General features: G+C 47.9%; 1 protein-coding gene across 2 annotated transcripts in view; it reads left to right on the top strand.

Moving 5' to 3' along the window:
* The window catches only part of CDON (cell adhesion associated, oncogene regulated), a 94147-nt gene that overhangs the window by 13286 nt on the left and 58170 nt on the right, over positions 1-22691 (top strand). For both annotated transcript variants that reach the window (XM_069741100.1, XM_069741098.1), the window contains exon 2: positions 12752-12794. The gene's annotated coding sequence lies outside the window, so the exon portion shown is untranslated. The remainder of the gene's footprint in view (positions 1-12751; positions 12795-22691) is intronic.

The following is a 22691-nucleotide window of genomic DNA, read 5'->3' as shown; positions in this document are numbered from 1 at the left end:
CCCCTACAATGGTGTGATAGGCCCAGCAAATACTGACATACTCAATTAAAGGGAAAACAATACTCCGCAACCCCCATTCTCTTGATCTGCTGCCTCGCTATTTACTGTGTGGACCGAAGCTCCGTGCAGCAGGCACAATCTACTGCTGTCATTGCACCTACTGTGCTGCGATTCAGACATAGAGGCTGAATGGTGGAACAAGAAACTAATGATTCCCTGTTGCACCATTTTATTTAACTATCTGCACCCTGAAGATTCAGATACCCTTGAAATTGAGATGATGAGAGTAGTGCTGCTGCTGCAATTCATCACCTCTAACATGTGGCCCAATAGCCGCAGCATGGTCTGCCTCTATGGCCAGTACGCCACTGGACACCTAGCTCTACTGACCCCAAAACAGTAGAAAAGCTGCCTCAAATATTCTCAAATATGCCACAGAAGTTCTGGAATTCTGTTCTGTGGAACAATGAAAGAAAACTGGAATTTTTGTGCTTATGTGCCAGCAGAGTCTGGAGGAAGAATGAAGCATATGCTGAGAAGAAGATGGCGGGACTCAGTGATGCCTGCAGTAAAGAACGGCGGGTGCTCGGATATGTCTACAGTGAAATATGTCGAAGGCTTGTTGATCCCTACAGTGAAGCATGGCGGGGGCTCAGTGATACCTGCAGTAAAGCACGATGGGAGCTCAGTGATTCCTACAGTGAAGTACGGTGGGGGCTTGGCGATTCCTACATTGAAGCATGGCGGGGGCTGAGTGATTCGTACAGTGAAGCACAGCGAGGGCACGGTGATGCCTACAGTGAAGCACAATAGGGGCTCAGTGATGCCTACAGTGAAGCACGATGGGGGCTCAGTGATGTCTACAGTGAAGCACGGTGGGGGCTCAGTGATGTCTACAGTGAAGCACGGTGGGGCTCAGTGATGCCTACAGTGAAGCACGGTGGGGGCTCAGTGATGTCTACAGTGAAGCACGGTGGGGCTCAGTGATGCCTACAGTGAAGCAAGGTGGGGGCTCGGTGATGTCTACAGTGAAGCATGTGGGGCTTGGTGATGCCTACAGTGAAGCACAATAGGGGCTCAGTGATGCCTACAGTGAAGCACAATAGGGGCTCAGTGATGCCTACAGTGAAGCACAATAGGGGCTCAGTGATGCCTACAGTGAAGCACGGTGGGGCTCAGTGATGCCTACAGTGAAGCACGGTGGGGGCTCGGTGATGTCTACAGTGAAGCATGTGGGGCTTGGTGATGCCTACAGTGAAGCACAATAGGGGCTCAGTGATGCCTACAGTGAAGCACAATAGGGGCTCAGTGATGCCTACAGTGAAGCACAATAGGGGCTCAGTGATGCCTACAGTGAAGCACAATAGGGGCTCAGTGATGTCTACAGTGAAGCACGGTGGGGGCTTGGTGATGTCTACATTGAAGCACGGCGGCGGCTCGGTGAGGTCTACAGTGGATCACAGTGGAGGCTATGTATATACAGATATGTCCATATTAGACAACATTTTTCTAATTTTGGTTATAGACATTACCACAATGAATTTTAAACAAAACAATTCAGATGCAGTTGAAGTTCAGACTTTCAGTTTTCATTTGAGGGGATCCACATTAAAATTGGATGAAGGGTTTAGGAGTTTCAGCTCCTTAACATGGGGCCCTACTAGATACTATTGATGCTGGTCATGAAGGAGGGAATAATCCTGAGACTGCAGGAATATTGCCATTTTGTGTTACATTTGGAGAAACCTCTTGGTGTAAATTGTGTTCAGATATTTACATTGTTCTTTTTTCTTTGGTTTACTTTGAACAGCAGAAACTTTGTACATTTTACTAATAAACAGAATTTATAATAGTAGAAGGGGGGATATAATTCGGATTTCATCTGTAAACTCCCCGGCCTCCACCGTGAGGCTTGTTGGCGCCATCTCTGGCACCCGACATATGGGAGAAATACTCTGCCAGCTGCTCCCCAGGTATAATCTATAAATGTCTGCAGAGCATTTCTCCATTGCATGAATAGCACAGAGCACTGCAAACACACGACGTCCGCTGAGCATTCCCACATTTTAATGTATGTGACATATAAACAGCTGCAGAGCATCACACGGTCTCATGTTTATAACCTATGAGCAGATGCAGAGCATTGCAACATCCTGCTACATGTACCGTATGGATGAGTGCAGAACACGAACGGGCAACGTATATGACGAATGGATGTCCGCAGAGCATTCTCGCATCCTGACTGTGACATATGAACATCTGCAGAACATTGCAACCTGTAAATGTCTGCATCCACTGAAGGGCTGCAGAGCATCGCCATCCCCTGGCTCCACCGCTCCTGCGATGCTCTGCGCCTGCAATCGCCGCTGGCAGGACTTATTCTAATGGCTGCCTGAGCGCAGAGCAAAAAGAAATGAGACAAAGTAATGCAGCGCCTGTTTTAATTAATGGAGCAGCTGGAGAAGAGGGGCTTTATGGGACCCCTGTTCCTCCTAAACTCTCCAGCTGTACAATACTTTCCACATTAAACGCCGTTTCTTAACCACTTTCCTTAAAACAATTTTGGGCATTCATCTATAATTAGCTTTCCAGTAACGGACACGGAATTTAAGAGATTGGATGATGCGGAGCGAGGTGCAAAGGTAAAAAAAATATTATCGCACCGCCGCAGATAATGAGGCGACGCTGCGGGGAGTATGGGACACTCGGGAAGTGGGGGGTATGTGCGATCTTAATTATGAGCTCCCCCCAAAATAATGCGTATATTGAATCTGGGAAAGGGGGGATGGTGGCCGCACTGATGATAGGGGCAACGGAGGGGCTGTGACAACCTGACAACTCCCGTCACATACTGACTGTAAGACCACATGTAAGGGCACAGAGAAAGAATTCAGAACCTTCCACCTTTCGGAAACTCTTCTTACTTTCTGGGTTAGAAATGATCAAAAATCAGATAAAAATTCTCTGGAGAGGAATCTGGCCGCCATCAGAGGCTAATACCTTCCTGAGGTTTTACTGTATGACCACAACAGAGGAAAATCATTACCAGGGACGGTCCTGAGCGCGGGCATCAGCAGCCGAGAGGACGGGAAGCGGGGAGGATAGAAATGTACACACCGACTGCAACAATGTACACACCGACTGCAACAATGTACACACCGACTGCAACAATGCAAACACCGACTGCAACAATGTACACACCGACTGCAACAATGTACACACCGACTGCAACAATGTACACACCGACTGCAACAATGTACACACCGACTGCAACAATGTAAACACCGATTGCAACAATGTACACACCGACTTCAACAATGCAAACACCGACTGCAACAATGTACACACCGACTGCAACAATGTACACACCGACTGCAGCAATGTACACACTGACTGCAACAATGTACACACTGACTTCAACAATGCAAACACCGACTGCAACAATGTACACACCGACTGCGACAATGTAAACTCTGTACCCCGAGTGTCAGTGTTATTATCCTGTACCCCGAGTGTCGGCGTCATTATCCTGTACCCCGAGTGTCAGTGTCATTATCCTGTACCCCGAGTGTCAGTGTCATTATCCTGTACCCCGAGTGTCAGCGTCATTATCCTGTACCCCGAGTGTCGGTGTCATTATCCTGTACCCCGAGTGTCGGCGTCATTATCCTGTACCCCGAGTGTCGGCGTCATTATCCTGTACCCCGAGTGTCGGCGTCATTATCCTGTACCCCGAGTGTCAGTGTCATTATCCTGTACCCCGAGTGTCAGTGTCATTATCCTGTACCCCGAGTGTCAGTGTCATTATCCTGTACCCCGAGTGTCAGTGTCATTATCCTGTACCCCGAGTGTCAGCGTCATTATCCTGTACCCCGAGTGTCGGTGTCATTATCCTGTACCCCGAGTGTCGGCGTCATTATCCTGTACCCCGAGTGTCGGTGTCATTATCCTGTACCCCGAGTGTCGGTGTCATTATCCTGTACCCCGAGTGTCAGTGTCATTATCCTGTACCCCGAGTGTCAGTGTCATTATCCTGTACCCCGAGTGTCAGTGTCATTATCCTGTACCCCGAGTGTCAGCGTCATTATCCTGTACCCCGAGTGTCAGTGTCATTATCCCGTACCCCAAGTGTCAGCGTCATTATCCCGTACCCCCAGTGTCAGCGTCATTATCCCGTACCCCGAGTGTCAGCGTCATTATCCCGTACCCCCAGTGTCAGCGTCATTATCCTGTACCCCGAGTGTCAGCGTCATTATGCCGTACCCCCAGTGTCAGCGTCATTATCCTGTACCCTGAGTGTCAGTGTCATTATCCTGTACCCCGAGTGTCAGCATCATTATCCTGTACCCCGAGTGTCAGCGTCATTATCCTGTACCCCGAATGTCAGTGTCATTATCCCGTACCCCGAGTGTCAGCGTCATTATCCCGTACCCCCAGTGTCAGCGTCATTATCCTGTACCCCGAGTGTCATTACCCTGTACCCCGAGTGTCAGCGTCATTATCCTGTACCCCCAGTGTCAGCGTCATTATCCTGTACCCCGAGTGTCAGTGTCATCATCCTGCACCCCGAGTGTCAGTGTCATTATCCTGTACCCCGAGTGTCAGTGTCATTATCCTGTACCCCCAGTGTCAGCGTCATTATCCTGTACCCCGAGTGTCAGCGTCATTATCCTGTACCCCGAGTGTCAGCATCATTATCCTGTAACCTGAGTGTCCGTGTCATTACCTGTACCCCGAGTGTCAGCGTCATTATCCCGTACCCCGAGTGTCAGTGTCATTATCCTGTACCCCGAGTGTCAGTGTCATTATCCTGTACCCCGAGTGTCAGTGTCATTATCCTGTACCCCGAGTGTCAGTGTCATTATCCTGTACCCCGAGTGTCAGCGTCATTATCCTGTACCCGAGTGTCAGCGTCATTATCCTGTACCCCGAGTGTCAGTGTCATTATCCAGTACCCCGAGTGTCAGTGTCATTATCCTGTACCCGAGTGTCAGTGTCATTATCCTGTACCCGAGTGTCAGTGTCATTATCCTGTACCCCGAGTGTCAGCGTCATTATCCGGTACCCCGAGTGTCAGTGTCACTATCCTGTACCCCGAGTGTCAGCGCCATTATCCTGTACCCCGAGTGTCAGTGTCATTATCCTGTACCCCCAGTGTCAGCGTCATTATCCTGTACCCCGAGTGTCAGCGTCATTATCCTGTACCCCGAGTGTCAGCATCATTATCCTGTAACCTGAGTGTCAGTGTCATTACCTGTACCCCGAGTGTCAGCGTCATTATCCCGTACCCCGAGTGTCAGTGTCATTATCCTGTACCCCGAGTGTCAGTGTCATTATCCTGTACCCGAGTGTCAGTGTCATTATCCTGTACCCCGAGTGTCAGTGTCATTATCCTGTACCCCGAGTGTCAGCATCATTATCCTGTACCCGAGTGTCAGTGTCATTATCCTGTACCCCGAGTGTCAGTGTCATTATCCAGTACCCCGAGTGTCAGTGTCATTATCCTGTACCCGAGTGTCAGTGTCATTATCCTGTACCCGAGTGTCAGTGTCATTATCCTGTACCCCGAGTGTCAGCGTCATTATCCTGTACCCCGAGTGTCATTACCCTGTACCCCGAGTGTCAGCGTCATTATCCTGTACCCCCAGTGTCAGCGTCATTATCCTGTACCCCGAGTGTCAGTGTCATTATCCTGTACCCCCAGTGTCAGCGTCATTATCCTGTACCCCGAGTGTCAGCGTCATTATCCTGTACCCCGAGTGTCAGCATCATTATCCTGTAACCTGAGTGTCCGTGTCATTACCTGTACCCCGAGTGTCAGCGTCATTATCCCGTACCCCGAGTGTCAGTGTCATTATCCTGTACCCCGAGTGTCAGTGTCATTATCCTGTACCCCGAGTGTCAGTGTCATTATCCTGTACCCCGAGTGTCAGTGTCATTATCCTGTACCCCGAGTGTCAGCGTCATTATCCTGTACCCGAGTGTCAGCGTCATTATCCTGTACCCCGAGTGTCAGTGTCATTATCCTGTACCCCGAGTGTCAGTGTCATTATCCTGTACCCGAGTGTCAGTGTCATTATCCTGTACCCCGAGTGTCAGTGTCATTATCCTGTACCCCGAGTGTCAGCATCATTATCCTGTACCCGAGTGTCAGTGTCATTATCCTGTATCCCGAGTGTCAGTGTCATTATCCAGTACCCCGAGTGTCAGTGTCATTATCCTGTACCCGAGTGTCAGTGTCATTATCCTGTACCCGAGTGTCAGTGTCATTATCCTGTACCCCGAGTGTCAGCGTCATTATCCTGTACCCCGAGTGTCAGTGTCACTATCCTGTACCCCGAGTGTCAGTGTCATTATCCGGTACCCCGAGTGTCAGTGTCACTATCCTGTACCCCGAGTGTCAGCGCCATTATCCTGTACCCCGAGTGTCAGTGTCATTATCCTGTACCCCGAGTGTCAGTGTCACTATCCTGTACCCCGAGTGTCAGCGCCATTATCCTGTACCTCTTGTGACAGTGTCGTGATACCCTGCGTGGCACAATACGTGGTATTTCCACGCTGTACCCCAATGATTATCCCGCTGTGTGCCGCACATCCCCTCTCTTGCTTTTGCCGTATGACATTCTATGTCGATGACATTTCTGGTGATTTTGGGCACGGCGCTGCGGTTGTGTTGAGGTCTCACCACTGAGGATCCTCTTAGATCTGTTTTTCCCGCAGTCCTGGCGCAGTAGGGCGAGATCACCACCGCAGATCGGGGGCTCCTCTGGCAGGAAGGATTATCTCATTTTCCAGCCTCAGGACGTCCTCTGTCCTCCGCACAAAACACAATCATTCTGCTAAGTTGAAATAATTGTGATGAGCGACGCGCCGGCTTTGATCTGCAATAATCTGACATCAGAGGAATGTTCAGCGGAGGATTAGAGGAGTAGGTGGAACGGAGGAGCAGCCACAATGGGCGACCTGGGAGCGCGGCGCAGCAATGGATGACGGGGCATTCCTGGCACAATGGCCTACAGGGAAATCGATAACACCGGCCCTTTAATGACACATTGCACAAACTCTGCTGCCTCCGATTGAATGGACGACACCTCCATAGATGACAATATGACATCGCCCCGTTAGGGGTCACCCCGCCCCTGACGTGAGCACTTTCCTGTGTCGGTATACAATCATTATTTCACACAATTGTTATTTATATGGTTCGGCTCCATTCACACTGGTGTTCCTACAGTGGAGCAGAAAACGGGACTGATAAGGTCAGGATCGCGGCCAGGACGTCCCTATTGTCTATAATGGCGTCCATTTGTTTACATTACGGCTTCCGTCATTGTAACAGAAAAGTAATGTAGAACTGACGGAGTAGGCTCACAATGGCCGGTCCAGGGGAGGGTGAAGGAAGCATTAAATCTGGTGTTTTATCTGATTACTTACTACTGTGATGACGTGTTTTTGGCCTCCACATCTGTCCCAGGCTTCCATCCCGAAACACGACCCCTAACCCAAAATGTCTAAAGTATGAAACTCTGACCCTGTGGATGTCTGTCTCATTAGTAACATAGCTGAAGTCAATGGTTCCATCAAAGCCACAGACAAATACTGTTTTTTGTAATAAGATGGAAGCCATCACATAAGAATACGACATGTGAAGCCCACCCTATACAACTGCTTGTGGGGGTCTTATTCCATCCTCTGTTATTTTGAGGTCTAGCCACATATTCTCAATGATGTTCAGATCAGGGGACTGTGAGGGCCATTGTAAAACCTTCAGCTTGTGCCTTTTGAGGTCGTCTATTGTGGATTTTGACGTGTGTTTAGGAGCATTATCCATTTGTATAAGCCATCCTCTTCCTCTTCTCACCTTCAGCTTTTTTACTAATGGAGTTATATTTGCTCAAATTTATTTGAATCCATTCCTTCCTCTACCCGTGAAAATTTGCCTGCGCCATTGGCTGCAACACAACCTCAAAGCATGATTGATCCACCCCCATGCTTAATGGTAGGCAAGATGTTATTTTCCTGAAATTTTGTTCCCTTTTCTTCTCCACACATACCTTTGATCATTGTAGCCAGTGTTCTATTTAACCCTCATCGGTCCACAGGACTTGTTTCCAAAATGCATCAGGCTTGTTTAGATGTTCTTTTGCATACTTCTGACCCTGAGTTTTATGGTGAACATGCAGGAGAGGTTTTCTTCTGATGACTCTTTCATGAAATCCATATTTCTACAGGCGTCTCTGAACAGTAGAACAATGTATCAGAACTCCAGAGTCTGCTAAATCTTTCTGAAGGTCTTTCGCAGTCAAGTGGAGGTTCTGATTTGCCTCTCTAGCAATCCTATGAGCAGCTCTCACTGAAATTTTGCTTGGTCTTCCAGACCTTATCTTGACCTCCGCTGTTCCTGGTAACTGGCATTTCTTAATTACTTTTCAAACTGAGGAAAAGGCAACTTGAAAACGCATTGCTAGCTTCTTATAACCTTCTCCTGCTTTGTGGGTCTCCACCATTTTCAGAGTGCTCGGCAGTTGCTTAGTAGATCCAATGGCTGCTGTTTTTGGCACAAGGTTAGAGGAGACTGAGTTTTTATAAAGCTGAGAAAGTTGCATCACCTGGCCTTTCCTAACGATGATAGTGAACAAGCCATAACCCTAACAGGATAATCCGGGTCTGAAACCTTGGTCAAACTTATCCGAGCACACAAATCTCCAAGGTGCCCAAACTTTTGCATTGGCTCATTTTCTTTGTGTCATTTTTAAAATGTAAAAAGATGAAAATATATATATATATTTTTTTTTTCTTAAGATACAAAGGAAATGTCATCTGTAACTTTAGGCCTTTTATAGATCATTTCATCTTCAACTTGCTAACTGTTCAGAATAACAGTAATTTTGACCAGGGGCGTACAAACTTTCACACACCACTGTATCTATTATGCTGCACATATATACTATGTGACTATTATGCTGCACGTTGTAGACGTTGATAAGACATCTTGTATCCTATATGCCTCTTCCAATCTGTGACGGTCCCAGAGGTCGGACCTCCAGTTATTACCTCTCCTACAGATCGGATATAACTTATAATCACTGGACAATCCCTTTAAATATAATTTGGAGATACCAAAGTGGTAGAATTTTTGTTAAATTATTCATCCTCCTGCGCCTGCTAATCTGGAGTATAGCCGTTCCCTGTATACGCTATATACATAGAGCTCGCTAATAGCACCGTATACAATAAGCTCCCCCTAGTGGTGGCTGCAGGAAGGGAGAATGTCACAATTTAGCTCTTCATCTATACAGCAGATTTGTAACCCCGTATCACAGAATATCGTTGTTATAAATATATATTATGGAATTAATCAGCATAGATCACACCGTGCCCTAATCACGCAATGGCGATGACGAGGTCTGAGATGGGCCTTTTTTCTGCCAGTATTTTCCTCTCTCTCCACTCATTCTTTTATCTTGGGTCTAGAAAGCGCATTTCCAGGAAAACAAATTGTTTGTGGCCTTGATTTTCTACAATTGAGTAATCATATCTTCGCCTACTCCCTGTGACTTCTACAGACTCCAGTCCATTCAGACGCGTGACTGTCTCTTCACATCGACGTCTATAGGTCCGCCAACAATATTTGTTCTTAACTGGTGGTCTTGGCTGCCGGCCCCTGTACTAAAGCCTCCAAGATAAGTGAAGCAGCATACGCTTACAATAAAGCAGAGAGATGGCAAGAGATGAGTCTCCTCCAATGTATCCACATATATAACAGCTATAGAACGCGTAGCTGTCACATTGTGGCAACCCAGTGTCCATACAGCAAGTATTATAGCAGCTATATTCTCATACATAGCGGCAGTATTATAGTAGTTATATTCTCGTACATAGCGGCAGTATTATAGTAGTTATATTCCTGTACATAGGGCAGTATTATAGTAGTTATATTCTTGTACATAGGAGCAGTATTATAGTAGTTCTATTCTTGTACATAGGGGGCAGTATTATAGTAGTTATATTCTTGTACATAGGGAGCAGTATTATAGTACCGTAGTTATATTCTTGTACATAGGAGCAGTATTATAGTAGTTATATTCCTGTACATAGGAGCAGTATTATAGTAGTTATATTCTTGTACATAGGAGCAGTATTATAGTAGTTATATTCTTGTACATAGGAGCAGTATTATAGTAGTTATATTCTCGTACATAGCGGCAGTATTATAGTAGTTATATTCTTGTACATAGGGGCAGTATTATAGTAGTTATATTCTTGTACATAGGAGCAGTATTATAGTAGTTATATTCTTGTACATAGGAGCAGTATTATAGTAGTTATATTCTCGTACATAGCGGCAGTATTATAGTAGTTATATTCTTGTACATAGGAGCAGTATTAGAGTAGTTATATTCTTGTACGTAGGAGCAGTATTATAGTACTTATATTCTTGTACATAGGAGCAGTATTATAGTAGTTATATTCTTGTACATAGGGGCAGTATTATAGTAGTTATATTCTTGTACATAGGGGCAGTATTATAGTAGTTCTATTCTTGTACATAGGGGGCAGTATTATAGTAGTTATATTCTTGTACATAGGGAGCAGTATTATAGTACCGTAGTTATATTCTTGTACATAGGAGCAGTATTATAGTAGTTATATTCCTGTACATAGGAGCAGTATTATAGTAGTTATATTCTTGTACATAGGAGCAGTATTATAGTAGTTATATTCTTGTACATAGGAGCAGTATTATAGTAGTTATATTCTCGTACATAGCGGCAGTATTATAGTAGTTATATTCTTGTACATAGGGGCAGTATTATAGTAGTTATATTCTTGTACATAGGAGCAGTATTATAGTAGTTATATTCTTGTACATAGGAGCAGTATTATAGTAGTTATATTCTCGTACATAGCGGCAGTATTATAGTAGTTATATTCTTGTACATAGGAGCAGTATTAGAGTAGTTATATTCTTGTACGTAGGAGCAGTATTATAGTACTTATATTCTTGTACATAGGAGCAGTATTATAGTAGTTATATTCTTGTACATAGGGGCAGTATTATAGTAGTTATATTCTTGTACATAGGGGCAGTATTATAGTAGTTATATTCTTGTACATAGGGGGCAGTATTATAGTAGTTATATTCTTGTACATAGGGAGCAGTATTATAGTAGTTATATTCTTGTACATAGGGGCATTATTATAGTAGTTATATTCTTGTACATAGGGAGCAATATTATAGTAGTTATATTCTTGTACATAGGGGCAGTATTATAGTAGTTATAATCTTGTACATAGGGGCAGTATTATAGTAGTTATATTCTTGTACATAGGAGCAGTATTATAGTAGTTATATTCTTGTACATTGGGGCAGTATTATAGTAGTTATATTCTTGTACATAGGAGCAGTATTATAGTAGTTATATTCTTGTACATAGGGGCAGTATTATAGTAGTTATATTCTTGTACATAGGGGCAGTATTATAGTAGTTATATTCTTGTACATTGGGGCGGTATTATAGTAGTTATATTCTTGTACATAGGAGCAGTATTATAGTAGTTATATTCTTGTACATTGGGACTGTATTATAGTAGTTATATTCTTGTACATAGGGGCAGTATTATAGTAGTTATATTCTTGTACATTGGGGCAGTATTATAGTAGTTATATTCTTGTACATTGGGACTGTATTATAGTAGTTATATTCTTGTACATAGGAGCAGTATTATAGTAGTTATATTCTTGTACATTGGGACTGTATTATAGTAGTTATATTCTTGTACATAGGGGCAGTATTATAGTAGTTATATTCTTGTACATTGGGGCAGTATTATAGTAGTTATATTCTTGTACATAGGAGCAGTATTATAGTAGTTATATTCTTGTACATTGGGACTGTATTATAGTAGTTATATTCTTGTACATAGGGGCAGTATTATAGTAGTTATATTCTTGTACATTGGGGCAGTATTATAGTAGTTATATTCTTGTACATAGGAGCAGTATTATAGTAGTTATATTCTTGTACATTGGGGCAGTATTATAGTAGTTATATTCTTGTACATTGGGGCAGTATTATAGTAGTTATATTCTTGTACATTGGGACTGTATTATAGTAGTTATATTCTTGTACATAGGAGCAGTATTATACTAGTTATATTCTTGTACATTGGGACTGTATTATAGTAGTTATATTCTTGTACATAGGGGCAGTATTATAGTAGTTATATTCTTGTACATTGGGGGCAGTATTATAGTAGTTATATTCTTGTACATTGGGGCAGTATTATAGTAGTTATATTCTTGTACATTGGGGCAGTATTATAGTAGTTATATTCTTGTACATAGGGGGCAGTATTATAGTAGTTATATTCTAGTAGTTATATTCTTGTACATAGGGGCAGTATGACACCATTTGCACCTTGGAGTTTTTCCACTTCATACATTACTGTATTCTTGCTCTGGAGTGTGGCACCCATTTACATGTATCAGGTCCTTATGTCTGTCCATAGCTGTAGCGTGTGTCCATGTGCAGACCCTAATCCCGCCACACTAATGTCGCACTAGTAAGCTCCATGTTTCCTTCTCGGCCCTCAATGATCTCACTGTAGAGATGTATAAAGTGCGAGGGACTGAGCACAGAGCCGCGTGACAGCTGTAAATCTGATCTTTCTGCTGCTAGTGGATTTTCTAAAATACGTAATTCATTTAATAACATTTCTTTGTTATTTTTATATGTTTTCCTTGCAGGATTTTGGCACTCGGACAGACGTCTCCAGGCCAGCTGCTCCAGGTAAGCGTGCAATAACTTAGGCTATATAAAGAATGAATAAGAAAGTGCGCGGCGTGAAAACTTGTGCAAACAATAGAGCCGAGGTCCTGAGTGCCGCCTCCGATATCAGCGTGTGATTGGTCACTGTGGGTAAAGGTTATAGAGAAGATATAACCTCAGGCGCATGATCTGCGGGCAGATGTCTTCTCCATGACCTTGCCCATTCTGCTATGGGGGGTGGAGGATCAGCCCCGCTGCAAAACTGGAGCACCGCTTATCTCTGGGAAAGCAGGGCGCCATCCCCCTAAAAAACACCCCCCAATGACACTGGATGGCAAGTGAGTCCTTTATTGATTGGTTGGATTGGGTTCCAGAATGATCATACCCATGGCCAGAGTGCCCTATTGTTGGGTGATTTTATTGGCTACGCTGTAACTACATGAAATGTTTTTTTCGTTTTTTTGCCTTGTACCTTTAAATCTTAAAGGAGTCCACTCACAAATTTGTATGTTCACTTTTTAGAGGGAAGTGGAAGACTCACAAAGCAGTCCTGTCCCACCACTTATCCCAGTAGCTTTTAATCCACGTGTGCCCCGTCCAGGTGGCAGGTTCCCTTTAATTACTTGTGAATCAGAGCCAATAATACCTAACGGCAGGTGACACTGCACCTAGTGAGGCCATAATAAGCCCCTCGCACATACTGCTCCTCAGTTTTTGGCTATGACCTCAATTTTGGACGAGTGCCAAAATAAATGGTGACGTGCCCCTTCCATATTTACTAGCAGCAGAGCGGGGGGTGACGTGACGGGGGCGGCTGTGCCCGGATTTACGCAGCGTCGTGTCCTGAATGAGCAAAGTAACAGGAGACCGTTACATAACAGACGCAACGTGTATAAAGGGCTGGGGCGATCCCCCCACACACAGGGATGAAACCCCCCAAAACATCGGGGGACCAGATCACACCGGGGAGTTATTTACAGGGGTCAGCAATGCAAATCTCATTATTTCTGTAAAGTTCAGACTTATAGTTTACAATATGACTGATATCAGGCGTTCAGTCGTCTGACGCCCTGGGACGTGTTATATCGATGTCGGACATATTGGAGCCTTGCATCGTGTAATTGTTGGTGACCAGGATGGCGTCGGACCCTCACAGCTCTCTCCGGTGCCACGTGGTGGGTGCCACGCTGCTCCCTGGCACTCATTGTTTTCTTTTTTCCCATCTTTGAAACCATCAAGCGCGTGCGCCTTCCTGGAGTCGGAACCAAGAAGCGTTACATCTTCTCGTACCCGCGGGGCACAGGCCTCATTATTGTGTTTATGACTGCGCCATTCTTGGCTGTCACTTTCTACGCCCTCGTCTTACACATCGACCCAACACATATCTTGGTGTCAGACAACGGTTTGTGAGTTCATCCTTACACTTTGATAGTTTTCTTGCACCTTAGTGGGTCCTTCTACCCCGGGCCTCATTGTGGCTCCTATGTTCCTCTATGCCACCATTACCGTTATGTGGTCAGCTCAATATTCCTACGGTGTCACTTTTGGGGAGTGCAATTGTGCACCGTCGCCCTCGTTTTTCACCCGTGTCCTTCGTGCCAGTCTTGGAGGGATTGAGCCGGTCCTGGACGGAGGGTATGAGGCTGCCGGGGTGGGTGTTTTGGGTCCCTGTAGGCGCCAGGAGGTTCTATGTTCCTTCTCCTCCCCCCTCGGCCGCCATCCCTGCCACGGAGCACAATTGCAGGGATTTTGGCAGTGCGCTCTCCGTGTTTATGACATTTTCCGGCGCAGATCAGAATGTGTTTTCCATCTTTGCATCGAGCAGCGCAGGCTTTGTATTCATTTTCACTAATCGACATCTTTTCCTCCTCTCCTCACTCTGCTGGGAAACACAATCCACTCTGGCAGTTCTCTGGATTAGCGCTAATGGAGGGAACGACTAAACTGTTTTTGAAGTAGAGATGGCGGGACGGCCGGCTCCTGCAGCGACCCGAGCGGCGACTGAAATATGTCAGCTGCTCCGAGTGTCACTGATTATCCGACGGCAGCGGTGATCCAGCAAACCCAACACCCTGGCGAGGAGCGGGGAACATGGCGGTATAGGCCACTTTTCTTCATCTGCGGAGTTAACCCTTTGGGTAAAGCTGGATGACATCCTTTCAACTAAACTCCTAAATGGAAAATCTAAAATGATTCTTCGCGCTGCGCTTACTGGGGTCTGCTGGGCACTTGCACTTTTGGGGCATTCGATAAACGTTTCCATAGGCCCCTAGTGGAAGGTAAAAGGGTCTCAGAGGGGCCGGAATATTTGGAAAATTGAGAAGATGCTGGAGTTTTGCAGGGGACACTTGGCGGCTACCCAAGCACCCATAGCACTGGGGGTCCGTGCAATGCAGGGTGCCAGCGCTCCTCCAGCAGGGTTGAGGCTGGATTCTGCTCCTCTCCTGGCTCATCCAGCCCCCATTTGCCTTTATACCAGCTGCTCCATTGTTGGTCCATAGACATGTAATTGGGCCGGGTCCACGTGATTACAAGGCCGCTTACATACCCATCAGGCCATACGCCGCTGCCAGCCCTGGCATTGATGCACATAATACCCTATCCCATGGGGCATTCATAGGACATATGGCAGCGTGTGTCGCCACGGAGGATCCGCAGCATTCTGCAGCCTGTGTGTACTGTGGCAGACATGGGGGGAAAGGTGCAGGGGGCTTTGATCTTTGCCCGCTGAATTTCCAAAGAAAACCTCTCAATGCCTTCTCTGCCGGAGCCCAATAATGAAAACAGCAGGATATGATCACTTTCCAAAGACTGATTCTCTGAGCTCCGAGCCGCAGCCATGAGGGATAAACGGCGGCCCTGAATGAAGGGTCAATGAAAAAGATGGCTCAGTCCTTCAGAAAATCCTTTCAGAGAAGGCGGCCGCATTCTGCCCTGCAGCCATATTGTTCTGCTCCTGTAAGTGGCCAGTGCCCGTCTCCGGGCAACCAGTATACAGCCACTTCTGTTCTCCGGGATGGGGAATGTTTGCTGGGTACACTGGCCACACAATATACCACCAGGAGGACACTGCCGGGCTGCAGCTGCTGCACCGCCTCCTGCAAATTCCTGCTGAATATTAGGATCTTATGTAAATGTTGCACCAGGGGTTAATTTACAAAACAATCCTCCCTAAAATGCCTGAAAGAAGGTGGCACAATCTGTAACCATGTTGCCCTGCAACAATGTGTAGAGACCTAAGGCCTAAAATGGTGCGGAGGAAAAGAGCAGTGTAACAGATGTAGCGACTAGTGATGAGCGAGCGAGCTCGGATATCGGTTCGTCTGAGCGTGCTCGGATATTGGGTCGTCTGAGCGTGCTCGGATATCGGTTCGTCTGAGCGTGCTCTGATATCGGTTCGTCTGAGCGTGCTCTGATATCGGTTCGTCTGAGTGTGCTCGGATATCGGGTCGTCTGAGCGTGCTCGGATATCGGGTCGTCTGAGCGTGCTCGGATATCGGGTCGTCTGAGCGTGCTCGGATATCGGTTCGTCTGAGCGTGCTCGGATATCGGGTCGTCTGAGCGTGCTCGGATATCGGGTCGTCTGAGCGTGCTCGGATATCGGGTCGTCTGAGCGTGCTCGGATATCGGTTCGTCTGAGCGTGCTCGGATATCGGGTCGTCTGAGCGTGCTCGGATATCGGGTCGTCTGAGCGTGCTTGGATATTGGGTCGTCTGAGCGTGCTCGGATATCTGTTCGTCTGAGCGTGCTCGGATATCGGGTCGTGTGAGCGTGCTCGGATATCGGGTCGTCTGAGCGTGCTCGGATATCGGTTCGTCTGAGCGTGCTCGGATATCGGGTCGTCTGAGCGTGCTCGGATATCGGGTCGTCTGAGCGTGCTTGGATATTGGGTCGTCTGAGCGTGCTCGGATATCTGTTCGTCTGAGCGTGCTCGGATATCGGGTCGTCTGAGCGTGCTTGGATATCGGGTCGTCTGAGCGTGCTTGGATATCGGTTCGTCTGAGCGTGCTCGGATATCGGGTCGTCTGAGCGTGCTCGGATATCGGGTCGTCTGAGCGTGCTTGGATATTGGGTCGTCTGAGCGTGCTCGGATATCTGTTCGTCTGAGCGTGCTCGGATATCGGGTCGTGTGAGCGTGCTCGGATATCGGGTCGTCTGAGCGTGCTCGGATATCGGGTTGTCTGAGCTTGCTCGGATATCGGGTCGTCTGAGCGTGCTCGGATATCGGGTCGTCTGAGAATGCTCGGATATCGGGTCGTCTGAGGGTGCACCCCTTCTGAGGAAGATGCAAGATCGAAACGCACGTTAAAGGGACACTGTCACCTGAATTTGGAGGGAACAATCTTCAGCCATGGAGGCGGGGTTTTGGGGTTTTTGATTCACCCTTTCCTTACCCGCTGGCTGCATGCTGGCTGCAATATTGGATTGAAGTTCATTCTCTGTCCTCCATCGTACACGCCTGCACAAGGCAAGATTACCTGTCGCAGTCGTGTACTATGGAGGACAGAGAATGAACTTCAATCCAATATTGCAGTCAGCATGCAGCCAGCGGGTAAGGAAAGGGTGAATCAAAAACTCCAAAACCCCGCCTCCATGGCTGAAGATTGTTCCCTCCAAATTCAGGTGACAGTGTCCCTTTAAGGGTTGGTTCCTATACAGGGTAATTATACCAACTCTGGGTTTCTATATTGAATACCATCATCTCTATACCTGCGCTGGAGGATTTTGTTATCTCTTACGTTTTGTTGATTCCTATGTGGTCCTCCGTATATATTCTGGGGCTATTCATTATTGTTCAATCATCTGCAAGGAGTGCAGACCAGAGCAGATCTGCCGCGCAACAGTAACTGATAATGTAACCGAACAATATACACATTGTGCTTGGAGGAAATCTGTGATGTGATGATGTCATACAGTGAGTGCGGTGATGTCACAATCTCTGTAGCCAGTCGGTCTGTGATGTGATGATGTCATACAGTGAGTGCAGTGATGTCACAATCTCTGTAGCCGGTCAGTCTGTGATGATGTCATACAGTGAGTGCAGTGATCTCACAATCTCTGTAGCCGGTCGGTCTGTGATTGGATGATGTCATACAGTGAGTGCAGTGATGTCACAATCTCTGTAGCCGGTCAGTCTGTGATGATGTCATACAGTGAGTGCAGTGATGTCACAATCTCTGTAGCCGGTCGGTCTGTGATTGGATGATGTCATACAGTGAGTGCAGTGATGTCACAATCTCTGTAGCCGGTCAGTCTGTGATGATGTCATACAGTGAGTGCAGTGATGTCACAATCTCTGTAGCCGGTCGGTCTGTGATGTGATGATGTCATACAGTGAGTGCAGTGATGTCACAATCTCTGTAGTCGGTCTGTGATGTGATGATGTCACAATCTCTGCGGCCGGCCGGGCTGTACACATCCTTGTTTGGGGGACATCCTGCCCTACTAACCCCTTACACAGTATAGGGGGACAGTTTTTTGCCAGTGTTACTTGTGCCCCCCATACGGGCAGGGGCGACCCTGCGGCTTTTCCCCGTTATTTTCTAGTCATCGGATAGTTGTGTTGCTGGTGCAGAGAAGGTGTGTGACCCCTGGGCACGGCGCTGCCCCCCACATTGTCTGCATGATGGCCGGTGAATGCAGAGGTAGAAGAAGATCAGGTTCCAGCTCTGAATGCTGCGGACCCCCTGGGTGCAGCCATTAGGATCATTCCTGATTGGTCACACTCCACGGTCTCCTTCTTTTTCTTCCCTTTTTACTTTTGTCCTGCAAGCATGAAACTCTATCCTGTTACTGGAGGGGCCGGGACAGAGGGGTCACACAGAAACGGAGCCCCCTGCTGCATGCTACATAATCCATGGGAGGACATACATGTGTCCGGATACCGCCCGTGTGCCCCTCATATGTACCCGGACTCGGGGGCTCGGCCTGTGCCGCCATATGTGCAAAATCCATGGGTGACAAGGGCAACACAAGTCTGTTTCTTTAGCCATCTCCTGAAATACTCTGTGCCTCTGAAAGATTTTTACTTCCGCAACGCAAAACTTTTCGGACACCCCATTATCCCAGTGTTTTCCTTCTCCCATTATCACACAACAGATGAAGAAGTTACAAGACCAGCAGCAGACTCCTCTCCTGAAATCCTCTGTGCTGCTGGATGATCCCACCTCTTCTACTGACTAATTCCCAATCTGTAGCCTCCCACAGGCTCAGCAGACTCCTCTCCTGAAATACTCTGTGCTGCTGGATGATCCCGCCTCTTCTAGTGTCTAATTCCCACTCTGTAGCCTCCCACAGGCTCAGCAGACTCCTCTCCTGAAATCCTCTGTGCTGCTGGATGATCCCACCTCTTCTATTGTCTAATTCCCACTCTGTAGCCTCCCACAGGCTCAGCAGACTCCTCCCCTGAAATCCTCTGTGCTGCTGGATGATCCCGCCTCTTCTAGTGACTAATTCCCACTCTGTAGCCTCCCACAGGCTCAGCAGACTCCTCTCCTGAAATCCTCTGTGCTGCTGGATGATCCCACCTCTTCTAGTGATTAATTCCCACTCTGTAGCCTCCCACAGGCCCAGCAGACTCCTCCCCTGAAATCCTCTGTGCTGCTGGATGATCTCACCTCTTCTACTGACTAATTCCCACTCTGTAGCCTCCCACAGGCCCAGCAGACTCCTCCCCTGAAATACTCTGTGCTGCTGGATGATCCCACCTCTTCTAGTGACTAATTCCCACTCTGTAGCCTCCCACAGGCCCAGCAGACTCCTCTCCTGAAATACTCTGTGCTGCTGGATGATCCCACCTCTTCTAGTGACTAATTCCCACTCTGTAGCCTCCCACAGGCCCAGCAGACTCCTCTCCTGAAATACTCTGTGCTGCTGGATGATCCCACCTCTTCTAGTGACTAATTCCCACTCTGTAGCCTCCCACAGGCTCAGCAGACTCCTCTCCTGAAATACTCTGTGCTGCTGGATGATCCCACCTCTTCTAGTGACTAATTCCCACTCTGTAGCCTCCCACAGGCCCAGCAGACTCCTCTCCTGAAATCCTCTGTGCTGCTGGATGATCCCACCTCTTCTAGTGATTAATTCCCACTCTGTAGCCTCCCACAGGCCCAGCAGACTCCTCTCCTGAAATCCTCTGTGCTGCTGGATGATCCCACCTCTTCTAGTGATTAATTCCCACTCTGTAGCCTCCCACAGGCCCAGCAGACTCCTCTCCTGAAATCCTCTGTGCTGCTGGATGATCCCACCTCTTCTACTGACTAATTCCCTATCTGTAGCCTCCCACAGGCTCAGCAGACTCCTCTCCTGAAATCCTCTGTGCTGCTGGATGATCCCACCTCTTCTATTGTCTAACTCCCACTCTGTAGCCTCCCACAGGCTCAGCAGACTCCTCCCCTGAAATACTCTGTGCTGCTGGATGATCCCACCTCTTCTAGTGACTAATTCCCACTCTGTAGCCTCCCACAGGCTCAGCAGACTCCTCCCCTGAAATACTCTGTGCTGCTGGATGATCCCACCTCTTCTAGTGACTAATTCCCACTCTGTAGCCTCCCACAGGCTCAGCAGACTCCTCCCCTGAAATCCTCTGTGCTGCTGGATGATCCCACCTCTTCTAGTGACTAATTCCCACTCTGTAGCCTCCCACAGGCCCAGCAGACTCCTCCCCTGAAATACTCTGTGCTGCTGGATGATCCCACCTCTTCTAGTGACTAATTCCCACTCTGTAGCCTCCCACAGGCCCAGCAGACTCCTCCCCTGAAATACTCTGTGCTGCTGGATGATCCCACCTCTTCTAGTGACTAATTCCCACTCTGTAGCCTCCCACAGGCTCAGCAGACTCCTCTCCTGAAATACTCTGTGCTGCTGGATGATCCCACCTCTTCTAGTGACTAGTTCCCACTCTGTAGCCTCCCACAGGCCCAGCAGACTCCTCTCCTGAAATCCTCTGTGCTGCTGGATGATCCCACCTCTTCTACTGACTAATTCCCACTCTGTAGCCTCCCACAGGCTCAGCAGACTCCTCCCCTGAAATACTCTGTGCTGCTGGATGATCTCGCCTCCTCTAGTGACTAATTCCCACTCTGTAGCCTCCCACAGGCCCAGCAGACTCCTCTCCTGAAATCCTCTGTGCTGCTGGATGATCCCACCTCTTCTAGTGACTAATTCCCACTCTGTAGCCTCCCACAGGCTGAGCAGACTCCTCTCCTGAAATCCTCTGTGCTGCTGGATGATCCCACCTCTTCTACTGACTAATTCCCACTCTGTAGCCTCCCACAGGCCCAGCAGACTCCTCTCCTGAAATCCTCTGTGCTGCTGGATGATCCCACCTCTTCTAGTGACTAATTCCCACTCTGTAGCCTCCCACAGGCTCAGCAGACTCCTCTCCTGAAATCCTCTGTGCTGCTGGATGATCCCACCTCTTCTAGTGACTAATTCCCACTCTGTAGCCTCCCACAGGCTCAGCAGACTCCTCTCCTGAAATCCTCTGTGCTGCTGGATGATCCCACCTCTTCTAGTGATTAATTCCCACTCTGTAGCCTCCCACAGGCCCAGCAGACTCCTCTCCTGAAATCCTCTGTGCTGCTGGATGATCCCACCTCTTCTAGTGACTAATTCCCACTCTGTAGCCTCCCACAGGCCCAGCAGACTCCTCTCCTGAAATCCTCTGTGCTGCTGGATGATCCCACCTCTTCTAGTGACTAATTCCCACTCTGTAGCCTCCCACAGGCCCAGCAGACTCCTCCCCTGAAATACTCTGTGCTGCTGGATGATCCCGCCTCTTCTAGTGACTAATTCCCACTCTGTAGCCTCCCACAGGCTCAGCAGACTCCTCCCCTGAAATACTCTGTGCTGCTGGATGATCCCGCCTCCTCTAGTGACTAATTCCCACTCTGTAGCCTCCCACAGGCTCAGCAGACTCCTCTCCTGAAATCCTCTGTGCTGCTGGATGATCCCACCTCTTCTAGTGACTAATTCCCACTCTGTAGCCTCCCACAGGCTCAGCAGACTCCACTTCTGAAATACTCTGTGCTGCTGGATGATCCCACCTCTTCTAGTGACTAATTCCCACTCTGTAGCCTCCCACAGGCTCAGCAGACTCCTCTCCTGAAATCCTCTGTGCTGCTGGATGATCCCACCTCTTCTACTGACTAATTCCCACTCTGTAGCCTCCCACAGGCCCAGCAGACTCCTCTCCTGAAATCCTCTGTGCTGCTGGATGATCCCACCTCTTCTAGTGACTAATTCCCACTCTGTAGCCTCCCACAGGCTCAGCAGACTCCTCTCCTGAAATCCTCTGTGCTGCTGGATGATCCCACCTCTTCTAGTGACTAATTCCCACTCTGTAGCCTCCCACAGGCTCAGCAGACTCCTCTCCTGAAATCCTCTGTGCTGCTGGATGATCCCACCTCTTCTAGTGACTAATTCCCACTCTGTAGCCTCCCACAGGCCCAGCAGACTCCTCCCCTGAAATACTCTGTGCTGCAGGGAACCCTGCTCCTGCAAGATGAAACACATTCCTCTTCTAAAATCCTCTGTGCTGCTGGGAGAACCCTTCTTTCACAATGTGTAAGATCCACAATGCCCAGAGCGGCTGCGGGTCTCCTAACCTGAACTAGCAGCCTCATGTGTGGAGGCCGGGGGTCGGGTCGGGTCACCAAGAGGCCGGAGAATGCACCCAACTCTGTCAGATCAGCACATTTCTCCCCTGAAATCCTCTGTGCTGCAGAGCAGACATTTGCTGCAGCCATACTTTACTTCCAGGAGTGATGAGTGCAGAATCGGAGCAGAACAGATACTGGAGGCGGCGGGCTGGATTGGACCCCGGGGATTACTCATCAGTTGGGTTTTCCATATTTGCAGCAGAGGGTCATGGGAGGAATCCGGAGTTTCTGGCCCCGTCGGAGCTTCCCATATCCT

This window comes from Ranitomeya imitator, chromosome 10 (genome assembly GCF_032444005.1).
Source record: "Ranitomeya imitator isolate aRanImi1 chromosome 10, aRanImi1.pri, whole genome shotgun sequence".
NCBI lineage: Eukaryota > Metazoa > Chordata > Amphibia > Anura > Dendrobatidae > Ranitomeya > Ranitomeya imitator.
The sequence above is the reverse complement of the archived record's forward strand: the minus strand, read 5'-3'. Positions and strand labels throughout refer to the sequence as shown.